Genomic DNA, 14,902 nt, shown 5'->3' with positions numbered 1-14,902 from the left:
GACTAACAGAAGTAGAAGAAGGGCTGCAAAACCAGGAAATAAGATCCTTCTCAACATACCTGAAGATGGTCTCTCTCTTTTCTGCTCTTTTATTGGACTTCAAATTAAAAACAATCAGTTCTGCAATTCCTCATAATTGGTCAGTCTGGGTCCAACATTACCTACTTGGAGACGATGCCAAAGAGCATTGACTAGTGCCTTCTTAGTCAGCTAAGTACAACAGGATGAGAAGACATGCAGCCTCTTCATTGACATACATACATTATCTAGTTCTTCCACCAGAATCTAAAGTGGGAATCAGTAAAAGCACACAATTAAACAAGTATCTGTTCTTCCTTGGAAAAAGCAATGAATATAACACGAATTAATAGGTCAGTCAACAGAGGAACTGTTTTCTTAAAAGAGTGAAGAAATTTTCCTGGATGATTGAAGACAGCCTAAATTTTCTGATTGTCGGTGGCAGAATTCATACTTTAATCTAATAAAATGCTACGAGATTAATGAAATCAAAGTGAACATGCCTAGCTATAATGCCAAAGAATGGAAATTCATGTTTTCATTCCTCAGCTTTGTTCCATGGAAATTAATTAACTTAATGAATCCTCAGTGAAAAAGTCTCATGTCAATCCAACACTAATGCCGTGGAAAATGATCCCATTTAATTTTGAAAAGTATTTTCATGAAAAACAGTTCTTAAAATTGTTTTTTAATGTTTTGTAAAACAAAAGTATATGTGGTAATTGAAATATTTTTAACTTATTTTTTATATTTTTAAATATGTTTAAAAAATAAACTTTATGTATATTGTCTTATTTTTAATCATTTTTCATTGTATGATTATTTTTTAAAAATGATCCTCAAAAAACAAATAAAAATAATTAAAAGATGTTATTTAAAATACCTTTATTTTTGTTTTTAAAAACAAAAAAGTAGTGTTTTTTGCTTTTTGATTGTCAAATATGTTTTTCAGTTGTTTTGTTCATGAGAATAGAAAACTGTTTTAAAAAACAATTACCAAATATTACCTATGATTTTTGTAAGCAAACACTTATAACATTAAGAAGCGTGTTTAGTCCCTTTCAAAATCATTTTTAAATGGGCTTTTAATATTCTAGTATTGTAATAATCAATTATGTAAATGTAGTTCGGGTTAGTTTTTGGTCTTGGTCTTGTTTGGAAGTCAAAGGTAAAGCCAAAATTATAATTTTAGAATGATAATATTAGTACCATAAAAAGTTCCCCAGACATAAAATATCTTCTTACATAAATTTGTAAATTAAGTTTGAAGTTTTTATTGATCAACAAAAACCGATTGTCTTAATATCAGAAACAAAAGAAGGTTGAGGCTACAACTATTATTACTAGCAAATAATTATCATTCTGCAGGTCTTCTAATTAATTTTAAATGCTTTAAACTTCACCTGCTTAGACTTGTCCAACAACTTCTTCAGCAATCAGGCCAAGAACTTAGCCTTTAAGATCAATAAAAATAAACATTCCACATAAGAACTTGGTTTTTTTCATTTCTTTTGACAAATGTAAAATTTTTGTAATATGAAAATTTTCACCTTAAGCTTAATTTGCTGATTATTTGACTTGGATAGCTACTTATAAGTACAAACCATCTTTAAAGAATAAATTACTGAACTGCTTAGGCCTGGAACATGTAATAAACACCTAATTTAAAAAACCAAAATATAAAGATTGTTTTTAGTATAATAAAAAATCTGGTTGCTTTAGAATAAAAATATAAAGAAATGTCTACTGGTATTTTTCAATTTGTCAAAATAAGGAATGCAGACATAATAATAATAGAATTTAAGAGATAACAAACTAGTGATGCAACATAATGAACCTATTAACTTGTATTTTAAAAGAGAACCTTAGAAAGGCCATACTTAGGACTCTAAAATTTTCATTCTACTTATGATCTAACCAGGGAGGATTTTGGAAAGATCATAACCTCAGAGAAATGCATCAGACTACTACTTGCATGGAAATTTGAACAAGATTTCAAATTCAAATCATTGAGTTCAGGGCAGACTAAATACAAAGCCAGCAAGTAAATTCACAAGTTCAATATTTGAAGACCAAAATTGACTCAAGAAGATGCTCTATATACTTCATTATCATTTTAGGATACTTCAATTATGTGAATACAAGAAAAAAAAAAAGTATTTTCTGTTTCACTTCTTTTTTCATTTGTTTCTTAGAAAAAACTTAATTTCTTAAGCATTTCTTTTCACATAAAACTTTATATTATAAAAACTATTACTTGTTATTTATTACTATTATTATTGTAATAATTCATACAATGATCAAAAGAAAGAAAGAAAGAAAGGAAAAATCATTGCATGATAAAATTGTTCTATAGAACAGATTAAGTTAATAAACAAATTCATTTTTTAAATTTTCTTATGCTTATTGTAAGTAATGCACTATCATAGCAATCACATTTAGCTTTAGCATATTCAATATCAAAAACGAAAAAAAGGAACAAAAGGGAAAAAAAAATTAAGTTTCTTCCAGACCAATAAGCTGATATCAAATTGTCCACCTTTGTATGATGAGGTTGGAGAGATGGCAGCCCCAATTGCTAAACAATTGGCAATTGGCTGATGTTAGCAAATAGCTAAACAAGAAGCTTAATAGTAAACCCCTTTCAGATATATGGCTAGAGGGACTAGTAAGATGAAATCATTAAATGAATCTTTGTTTCTTTGATAGGGATTGCATTTTTTTTTCTTTTTCTCTGATGGAACTTTGAAGTTTACATTATATTTTGAGAAAACCCAAAAACATGAAAAACTGAAAAAAAAAAAAAAAAAAAAAAAAACACTAGACAAGACTCCTAGCACCCAAAAATGAAGGTACATTAAAATAAAAGTAAAAAAAAAAAAAATTGGTTATCATTTCTTTGATTAAATGATTTGTAACTTGAAAACCAAAAAGGAACAAAGAAAAAAAAAAGCAAAAAAGAGAATGATCTACCAAAAGAAAAAAAGATGAACCCCAAATAGTTAGCATAGATACATTGAAGCCTCTTCCACCAAATCAATTAGGTGAAATATGGGTTCGAGGGCCAAACATGATGCAAGGCAAAGTTTGATCAAAAGTGTGTTAGTTCCTCTTCGCAACGATTTCTAACAACAAGTGACCTTATTTGAATCTCCCAATTAATTAGGATCCATTCAAATTGAACCATCTTAATTCATTTAGAAAGGAAACATGGTGGTTAAGACATCAATTTTGGTTAAAATCAAATTATTAATGTTTTAATTTTGCCTTGTATTGACTTGTGAAGCCAAACAATGTATTCCAAATCAGACTGCTTAATCTCACAAGTTGCTTGCCTTGTGCTGTGGGACCTCCTAAGCTAACCCTCATCTTGCTAACATTTGATTTGCCAAATTAGATGGATTAGACCTGTCAGACATGTTATAACATATAACTGAACACCTAAGATTCACAGTTTGATTCTTTCAATTCGTCTTTCAATTAGACCTCTATGACATATGTGAAATATAAAACTACTTTTGAATTTTGTATCTCTTTGTACCATTGAGTTTCAAATATTCTACATTAAGGAAAATAGGTGCTCAATAAAAGAGAATGAAAGAATGGTAAGATTATCATTCTCATATATTTATAAGCCAATCTTGGCTATTATATCTTGATTTGTAGCTAACTCTCTCAGGATGTGAATTGCCTGAGATATGGGGCCTCAAATGAAAACAGAAAGGAAAGGGAAAAACCAACTAGAAAGAAAAGGAATTTGATAATTAGTAAATTGGCAGGAAGAAAAACCAAATGCCTTCAACCTAGTAGATAAAATTAGTAAAATGTCTCTCCTGTAAGCATCAAAATTTCCACTCAAAGAACAAATATCAAGCTTATGTCAATCAGCTGAATTAAAAATGAAAAAATGAGCCTAAAAATTCAATTCCTGATTTTTAAGAAGTTAGAAAATCACAAAATTGCATTTGCCCCATACATGAGATAACAAGATTTGTATAGAAGTAAAAGAATGGTTGGTGAAAAACAAATGTTGAAGTCCATTTAAGATTACCACTTGAATCCTAAGAAATGAAAATTGAGGGAGGTAAATTAGGAAGCCTTTTCCCTCCTTCAAAATTGCATAAACCCCAAAACCTATCAAATTTTTCTCCTAAATAGCAATTATACATGAGATAAATATAGTTAAATGACATGAATTTCAACATCTGAATTTTCAGATTTTTGACAAAATGCTTCTAGTCCATACCCATTAATTTCGATAAACTTAATATTCATTTTCCCCCTTCTTCTTAGTGGTTACATGAAGAACAAAAGTAGTCTAAGGGGGTTACTTTGATGGATTCAAAATAAAAAATAAATAAATAGATAAATAAAATGAAAAAAAAAAAGGAAACAAGATTAAGATGAGTCAAAAGTGTAGCATCCTAATTAGGGTGCAAAATGAAGAGCTTTGCTCTATCCGAAGCTTCCATAGCCTTTGATTTCATTAGGTGCAGACAAGGCACTGTAATAATAGTAGACTGCATTGAATTTCTTCATGTCACTAAAATTTTCAACTTCATCTTATGCACGGAAGACAAAAAAAACACAAAAGAGAAGGAACACGAGCAATCATTGCTTCCAAGCTAAGCTTCGATGCACATGAAAATGGAAAGAAGAATAAGAGTGCAGAGATGAGGTATGTGAAAGTATGGTGAGGGATTGATGCTCATAATAATTAGTAAATATATACCAGGGAATCCAAACACAAACCCTAACCCTAACCAGAAAAAGAGAGATGGGAGGAAATAGAAGTGATGAAAAGAAACCCAATTTGAAATCAAAGAAAGAAAGAAAGGAATAACAGAGTGTGAAGCCGTGGAAGGAATCGAAAGAATACCTGGAAGATGTGGGCGATGAAGTGGCTAAAGAAATTGGTCGTTGAGAGAGTTGGTCATTGATCTAAGCCCCCTCAGTGATGAGGATGTCAGTGACGACAACAATCTAGTCGGAGAAATATACAGTGCTGAGGATGGGTATTATGGATTTGGGAGAAGAGTTCAATGGTCTCTAATGGTGGCTAAGAAGAGTGAATGATAAAAGACATTGCTCTCAGTGGGTTCAGCAATCTAAATTGGGTAGGAGAGATAGTGCTTATATTGTGGCTCTATGGTCGCGGACAAGCCCATGTGGTTGTGCCTATTGGGCCATATATTGCTATTAGAGCTTTTATAGCAGCAACCCAGCCCATGTGGTTGTGCCTATTGGGCCATACATTGCTATAAGAGGTTTTATAGCAGCAACCCATTCCTTCCCCTGCTATAAGAGGTTTTATAGCAGCAACCCATTCCTTCCCCAGCTATATGAGCTTTTATGGTAGCGATCCATTCCTCCCTCAGCCATAATGATGCGGGAATTTATAATGTTTTTTTTTTTTTTTTTGCTCAATTTACCATTTGACAACATACATGGAACTTTTTCTGACAAAGCGGATGGTACCCTATTTTGCTTTTTATAAAACAAGAAAATGAAAGATTTGTTTGAAAGCTATTTTTTTAAATTGAGTATTTCTCCAATCACTTAATGTTGTAGAGTTAAGTTGTCTTTTTAATAATTTTTAAGTTTAAAATAAGAAATTAACATTCATAGCCATTGGTATTGTATTTAATTCTTTTTTCTTGAGTTAATATAAATATCATTTAAATATAAAAAAATTAATTATCAAAATTTATCTAAATTTAAACAAAATTACTACAAATACTTTTTATTTTTGTACATAGATTTCAACAACCAATATTTATCTAATTTCATGTATTTTAATCCTTACTTAATATATGGAACTACCTAGAAAAGAATGAACAAGTGGCCTACGTGATTATCCCCAACATTAAATTTCTATTTTATTTATAAATTCAATTAATATTCCAATATCAACAATGGTCAAGTCTTCATCAATCTCACGCACAAGATTTCTAATTGCACAAATAGACATAGTAATAATAGCAATTCATATAAACAAAAAGCTCTAGCCCAAATAGTTTGTGCTGACCATAAAGTTGCCTCCTCGACCAAATTGGGCTATGATGATTCTAAGCCTCAAACGTGCTGGGCTAGCCCAAATCCAAGCTAGCTAGCCCTGCCCTGCTAGCTAGCCCTGCCCTGCTAGCTAGCCCATGGGTCTGTTGGGCATTTAAGGACCAAATACTGCATATTAATTCTAGAGACCCTGTCTTTAAAAACTGAAAATCTGGTCTGCAAATAGAGCCCTTTCAGGAAAGGCAGACCCTAAAAGTAAGAAAACAAGAAACAATTGGACAATTATTATTGTTTCTTTTTTTGTGGGGAGGATAGGGTTGGGAATTTCCGTCCCCCTCTTTTGCTCATTTCTACTGTTGGAATGCTTATGCTTCAGTTACAAGTCATAGTTTATTTTCTATGATGACCACTTAGTATATATGAGGAATTTTTAAGAAAAACATTATTTCATGTGCTCAATTTCTTCTGAGGTTTTTGGATAAAAACTAAAGTTAGAAACTCCTAAAACTAAAGCAATATTTAGTTCTTAGAAAATTTGAGAGAACAAGATGAAAAGAAAATCGAGAAAAAAAATTTAAAAATAAATTTAAAATTAATAAATTATATTTATATGTTATTTTAAATTCATTTTACATATTTTTCCTTTCCTACACGAAGATAAAGACATGATATTCGAGATTTAACCTTTGAATATAATTTTTGATAAATTTAGCTTAATTCCTTGCTATCCTTTTCCTGCAAACTAACGGCATTACATGCATCATCAAACGTAGTGCTTCATTTTTCAATTTGGTGGCCTTTATGGTCAGTTAAGCAAAGATAAAAGCAAAAAAAAATTCCTTCTCCCTTTCTAGAAATACACTACCTACTTTTCCATAAAGATGAAGCTGAGTTGAGAAGGTCATGACGTCTTCCCTCATCTAGTCTATTCCACATTGCTCATTGTAAAATAATTAAAGTCCTTCAAATGCAAGGAAAAACCTTCAAAAGAATTGACTTACTGGATATGGAGATAAAGAATTTGTAGTAGGGTAAAGAAGAAGAAGAAGAAAGAATGATAATTTATAGTTTTCATTACTACCTTAATAATTTTCAACTAAATTTTTTTTAAAAGAACTAAGAAAATGTTCCAAAGTTTTTTTCATTATTATATAAATAATTTTTCATATATTATTAAAGAATAAGGGATAAACCCTCATTTTACTTTAATAGCTTAAAAAGCTAAAATTTATCAAATAATTTTTTTTAAAATCCTACAATTCTAAATTTGTTTTAATTTAGTCTTAATTCTTTAGAATTTATATTTTAATTTTGTGTCACATTTTTCATTGAAGAAGTGTATGTTTTGTTTGGTATATCTCCAAGTAATTATTATTTTTGTTTAAATTATTGTTATATTTATGGAAAACATAAATAAGGACACGAAAGTTGTAAAAAGAAAATGGAATAAAAATAAATGAATAAACTTATAATAAAATAAGTTTAAGTAAAGATTTAATAGATGATAAAGAAGAATTAATTTATCAAATAAAATTAGAAATTTTGAAATAATGGAACAAAAAAAATTTAATAACAAAAATAGTTACAATGATTGTGTAGACCCCCTTTGGTGGGGAAGACCCGGGGGGGTTTGTTTTTCTTTCTTTTCTTCTTGAATTTTCAGGATATTATTAGAAGGGGTAGGGGACCCCTAGCTGAGGTTGGATGCCGTCTGCATGAGACGTGCAGCAGCAGAGAGAGTGGTTGCAAGCCCATGCTTGCTGATGTGATGAACAGGAAAGGGAAGGTTGGCTTGCTAAGGAAGACACGAACAGAGGAATAAAAAGAAGAGGGCTAGATAGGAAAAAGGGGGGTCTGATATCTGAGGGGGAAGGAAGCCATTAAGGGGGTTACAGAGGAGGGGACTTGCTGGTTCGGGGGTGATCTTGGAGATTGAAGCTCGGAAAAAAAGAAAGAGACACTTGTTTGAAAGGAAGATCAAAAGGTAAGTGCAAGCCCTACGACTCTGTTTTCTTTATTACCTTACCTTGCTCCTCACTGGTTTCTTGGCATTGTTTGGACTGAGTGTGGGCTCAAGGCTATACTCTTGATTTACTTGTTTATATTTGAGAGGATTGTAGGCTGCTTGTTGTTGTTTCATATTCTGCAACTCCTTTTGTTTTTGCTAAAAGATGATTTCACTCTGTTTTGCCTCTATTGCTAAGTGCTCGAAGATCATGTTTTGTTCCTATCCGATCTGGTCTCCCCCACTCGATCAGCCTGCTCACTGATAATCCATGCAGTGGAGCTTCGACTGATGTCCTGTGTTTTTTTTGCTTTGTCATGCTCTCTTTCTAGAGACTTTCCTTTGCTATGGTTTTCCTCTGTTTTCTGTTTTTTTATTATTTATTATTCAGATGCATGAGCCACAAGGAAGGAGGTCATGAGCATTGTTGAGCCTGGGTAGTTTGCCTTCTGGATCGATTGTCGGGTCTAAATATACTCTGGAGGTAAACAGTGAAGAGAGAAGGCAGGTAGAGGCCTTGACACAGCTGAGTGGGATGCTCTCCATTGATGCCGAGGAGTCACTCAGTGCATTTTCATTGGATTCCTTCGTGCTAGTGCTTGTGGGTTTGCCCAATCATGAGAGCAATCTCGATATTATGCTTCTTAGGCCCGGGCATTGATCCATTAATGTGATGTATTGCTTTCTTCATGTGTAATAGTAGAGCATTTTTGTGCAGTCTCATACTTCTGTGCTAGGTAGCTCACAACTGTGTACATGGATTTGGCTGAGCAGTCTTTACAAACTCTTAGAGGATACCTTAGGAACACCTAACCGTCTGCTTACGAGCTGGGGCACTCATGGCAGTGCTTTCATGTCTGGATCTCTTCTTCGTGGAGGTCTGATGAGTGGCTTTGTCGAATGCTGCAAATATGCGCAAGAAACTCCCTTCAGATGCAGCTGACCTTGTGATGGAGGCTGTCCCTTTGTTGACGAAAGTGATCATAACTTTCCACCCTCAACCCCATCACCATGCTCGTCCATCACGGATGTCCCCATCTACCATATCCATCACTTTCAACCTCATCCCATTATCTCCATGCACGTATCCATGTTGATACCCATTTTTCCATGACCACCACATGTCAACATCTCTATCTCACATACCTATCATCTTGAATCCCTTCAACCGGTCCACCTCTCTCCGCATCCTGTTATGGGCGCACCTCGTTAGTCATCTCTTACTCCACCCCACCCATCATTCGTCTATCCTCCTCATCTCTCCCTCTCCGCGGTCGATGACTTCGACTCCGTCTCCATCTCCGGTGCTCTGCTGCCTCCCAACTCCGACCTCGGCAACAGTTGCAGTAGCGACGGCTCCTCAAGTTCCCTTGCCACGAGTTACTCCACTCGGAGACCGAGTTTCGTCCAGGGAAGTGTGAGCAGCCACTCGTTTCAGCACAGTGGCCGCCATCTTTCACACCCATCTCCTCTGAAGCCGCCGTAAGTGCTCCAAGCCTCTCTTCTTCTCGCCACCTTTTCTCTCTCCCCACCTCTTCTATACCCATTTTCTCTCACTATCCTTTGCTCTTAATTCTATCCCTCATGATCTTTGTCTTCATGTCCATTTCTCAAACTTGTCAAGCGTATTCACCACACCACTCATCCATTTTCCAAGTGCATTTCAAATGCACTCCCTCCACATGTCTATATCCATGCAAACTCGTCCGATTAGTCCCATGCACACAACACTCACCATCATGCTCTATATTTCTATACCCACAGGCCCACTGTCCTCCTATCCTGCGTTTCCATCCTTCCCCCTCATACATATCATCATTCATGAATTCCGTTCATGCCTTCTCTCTCTATTCCACTAGTCTCATACCCATTTCTCCCCCTAAAGCTTCACACTTCTCACGCCACCTTTTCTCTCTCTACACCACGCCCCTTCACACACCCCCATTTCTCACCTATCTGCACCACTTACCCCACTTATCCCATGCACCACCAAGATGCCCAAGGCCCACTGGCTTTCTTTGAGATTCATTCTTCCCACCCTAGGCCCATTAAAGGGCTCAATTTGTAGCCATTACCCTAAGCCCGTTTAGTCCTAAGCCCATCTCTGTTATTATTTAAATCTCCAAATTCAGTCTTCCCACCCTAGGCCCATTAAAGGGCTCAATTTGAGTAGCCATTGTCTAAGCCCATTTCTATTATTATTATTACTTAAATCTTCAAATTCAATTTATTATTATTATTATTATTATTATTATTATTTACTCAACTCTCAAAATCTATAGTTTAATTTGCCTAAAGTTCATTTATTATTATTATTATTACTTAAATCTTCAAATTCACCTTTTTATTATTATTGTTATTAGTATTATTATTATTATTAACTCAACTCTCAAAATCTATAGTTTAATTTCCTAAAATTCATTTATTATTATTATTATTACTTAAATCTTCAAATTCACCTTTTTGTTATTATTGTTATTAGTATTATTATTATTATTAACTCAACTTTCAAAATCTGTAGTTTAATTCCCTAAAGTTCATTTCTTATTATTACTATTATTACTATTATTAAAAATTTATATTCTTGCAGTTTAATTTCCTAAGGTTCATCTCTTATTATTATTATTATTATTAATTTACACTTTCGAAACCTTATCATTATTATTATTATTAATTCAAACTTTCGAAATCTTATTATTATTATTATTATTATCATTAATTAGAACTCTCGAAATCTTATTAATATTATTATTATTATTATTATTAATTATAACTCTCAAAATCTTATTATTATTATTATTATTAATTTAAACTTTCAAAACCTTATTATTATTATTACTATTAATTCAAACTTTCGAAATCTTATTGTTATTATTATTATAATTACTATTGTTATTAATTCAACTTTCAAAATCTACATTCTAGCAGTTCGATTTCTCAAAGTTCATTTCTTATAATTATTATTATTATTAATTCAACTTTCAAAATCTACATTCTCACAGTCCGATTTCTCAAAGTTCATTCCTTATAATTACTATTATTACAAATTCAACTTTCAAAATCCATAGTCTCGCAGATCAATTTCCTAAAGTTCATTTTTCATATTCTGTGACGAATTTCAATTTAATTACCAGAGCTCTAATCTTTTAAGTTTAATTCCAAAAACTCCAATTTTCAAATAAACTCCAAGAATCCAGTCTTCACTCGAATAGTTTTAATCCCATTTCGGTTCCTAAATAATCTTATGATTTTCTTGATTTTATGTAAGCAGTAATGAGTTCTTCATAATTGTAAAACACAGAATCTGTAAGACTAATTCATGAGCAATAATTGGGGCTTTGGTGGGAGCCCTATGTTTGACCCTTTTCGATTGTTAACTGTCGTACTTAATGTATTTCGCTTGATTTTCGTTTTGCACTGCTATATTTTGTATTCATTAATTGTGTACTATCTCGTTTCTTGATAGCGCATTGTGGTTCGTGGCCGAGGTACGCATCCACTCTCATTCTAGTCAATCTCTATTGCGTGTTTTGATTCCCATATTGTGCATGATTTAGGTGAGTATCCATTGACTTTCTCGTTGATTGCCACATCAGTTTCATTGTTTTAGTAGAGACTCGACTTTAGGGACTTAGAGGGGTGCTACGGTCTTTACCGTACCTTCCCGATAAGTAACCTGACCCCCGAACCCGATCCGGTTTTTCACAGACCACCTTTTTCAAAGTAAGGAGTCACACTTAGGGTTTTCTTTCTTATTTAGTTTACCCTTTTAAAAATAAAACAAAAATAAGTGGTGACTCCAAGTCAATTTTTTTCAACCAAATAAATTAATCAATTTTTCAAAATAAAAATCGAGCTCGCCATCGAGTGGGAAACGCATGAGTTGAAATGCAGGGTCCACAGATTGCTATGCTTATAATATAATTAATTACTACAAACAAAAAAATTAGAAAAACACAAAACAAGGAAAATAATTATCTTATTGGGCTGCCATGATCAAATTAGGTCTGTATCAGGCCTAACCCAACCTGACTAGCACATGATCCAAGCTCTGCCTATGGACCTACCATTGGGCTTGGCCTAGTGAAACAGAGTAGATTGTTCCATTGATTTGATGTTCTAGCCTAAATGCAGTTAATCTTAAACACATAGAGGAACCCTCAGACCTCTCGGCTAAGATAAGCTTGTTTGCATCGAGCTCCTCAGCCATTGGGCTTTTTGTTGTTTAGGTTAAACAATATATACCATATATTGATAGAGTTTGAGTCTATTATTATTATTACATAATCTATTGAGTCCTGTGGACCCGCATTTTTCACGTGCGTCCCCACTCGATCGGCGAGACTCGCTTTTTATTTGTGAAAAATTAATTTTAGAAAAGTTGGAGTCGCCACTTATTTTATTTTTATTTTGAAGGGAAAATAAAACAAGAAAGAAAAACCCTAGAATGTGACTCCATAATTTTTGGAAAAAAGCATGTCTTTGAAAAACCCGAGTCTGGGTCCGGGGATCAGGTTACTTATTGGGAAGGTACCTCTAGGAGGTAGCACCCCTCTAAGCCCTCTAAAGGTCTCTACTGACAAAGTTAAGGGAAGTGTGGCCATTAATCAGTTAATTATGGATACCTAAGTAGATTAGATGATTTTGAATATTGCATGCCTAACGAGATCGAATAACAATGAAGGAAAATTAAGGATGCGTACCTGGACGGCTTCCCAAGCGCTATCATAAAACATGAGAGATTAGTTTGGAAATATGACACATAATATGTGTTTTGTCAAAGATGATCAAACAAGCATCAAGGTAGTCAATCATGCCATCAAACAGGATCATAACTCATGATAACGTGCACATTCATAGAATTTTAGAGTTGTAAGGTGAGAAGAGCATACCTGATTAGCGAACATCCACATGTCTTATGGGAACAAGGGTATCTCAACAATAAATATTAAGTGAATTCAAATATTTCATCAAGAAGGATCAAAAATCAACATATCAAGCAAACAATATTGATGAGAATATCATGAATGTCGGGCCCCTACCAAAACCCTAATTAATTTCGCATGAGTTGATTCCATGAATTCCATGACTTGGAATTATGGAATTTGTTCATGCTTGAGAAAATCGGAAAAATCAAGAAAATGGTTGAAAATAAAAATAAAAATAAAAAAATAGTGAAAACTTGCGCCAGAAGGAAAATGGCAGCAAAAGGGTGTTGAAATCTGGATTTTATTGCCTAGAGAAGGTCTAAAGATGATTCTCTAAAATCAGGATTATTTGGATGAAAACGATTTTGAAAACACAATTCAAAACACGTAAAATCATGAGGAAAAAAAAAAAGAGGGGTGCGAAAGGAAGAGAGTAGTGTGCACCGAACTGGTCATGGCGAGTGGGGTTTGGGGGTTTGGCTGTGACTGCATTGCTGGTGGTTGCAGGTGCTGCTGTTATTCTCTTTAAATTCACCTTTTTTACTCTCTTGCATGCTTTCAGGTACCTTACATCACTGCATTCTCAGGCCTTTTCGGATTCCTTGAAATCCCCTTACATTCAGATTTACTCCCAAGAGCTTCAGCATTAATTCCCTGTATGAATTTTTGAAATTTCCTGAGAAATTTAGTTGTTCTGGACTGTCATTTCTGATAACCGAAGTATTGAAGATTGAAGAATCATATCCAATTGGTTTCAGTTTCAGATGCAATCATGACGAGTTATAAATGACTGTTAGCTTCCTGTGAAACAATTTTCTGACTTCCAGTTTCTGGTATGGCCCGTAATCCTACAGTCCTTTCGTCTTCTCTATCCTGTATTTTCAAAACTGTCAGGAGTGTTGACTTCGGTTCTGGTGCGAATCCAATCCCTTTTCTTTAAGAAACATGGCTAGCCTTTTTTCATTGAATTGCTCGTTACTTCATGTATGCATCAATAGCCTTGTTCTAGTTGCATCTTTATTCTGACATCTATAGGCTGTATGTTGTAGCCCACATTTTGTTTTAGCCCCGGGTAGAAACTGGTTCAGTGTATTCCAACACCTTGTTAGTGTAAGGTCCATGATATTAAATGTTAACTGTCGATCTGGACTTCTATTGGTGAATACGGATAGCTGAACTGTTAATTGAATACAAAAGAAGTATATCAGGGTCTTTAGGTATCATTTTCATGTCCATGGACTGATGAAGGTGAGCTTCCTTAGGCTAGACGGACTTTGCAGAAGTTGTTTTAGATGCCCATTGAATTGTCTCTGGTTTGATGACTATCTGAATTAGGTGGAACTGTTTTCTGATTTGAAGGATGAATTTCTTTCAGGCAGATCCGGACATCTTCTCAGGAATAAGCAAGATATACCCATTACATCTAAATCAACAAGACCAATTGTTCTTATGGGCATTTCTGCTGTATGGCTATAGATGCAGAGTGTTTGAGTGATTTTGGATGTGCTCTCTAGATTGACTCAACAAGTTGACAGAGATATCTTGAATGTGTTTCCCTTTTTTTGGACATATTCTTTATAAGAAAACAGGCGCGGGCAGAAACAGTGGATTCTCTGCCCCCAGATTCATTTCCAATACCAGAAATTCAATTCTCCAGCCATGATACTGTCGTTTCAATAATTCACAAGCAACTAACGATGCGCTACGACTCTCTACAATTGTCGAATAACCAGTAGGTTTGCCTGGTATTTTCTCAATGGTGGAATCAGATTCCTTCTCATGGGCATCAGAATCTAACTTGTTTTCTGCATTTGGTGGAATGAACAAAGAAGCATGCTCCCCGGTTGAGCCAAGTACGGATCTTACTGCATTTCCTTTCGTGGTTTCAGAAGAAAAAAAATCTGGAACGTGACTGTAGTAAGTTATCCAAGATGAG

This window comes from Vitis vinifera, chromosome 16, assembly GCF_030704535.1.
Source record: "Vitis vinifera cultivar Pinot Noir 40024 chromosome 16, ASM3070453v1".
Taxonomy (NCBI): Eukaryota; Viridiplantae; Streptophyta; class Magnoliopsida; order Vitales; family Vitaceae; genus Vitis; species Vitis vinifera.
Note: the sequence above shows the minus strand (reverse complement) of the source record.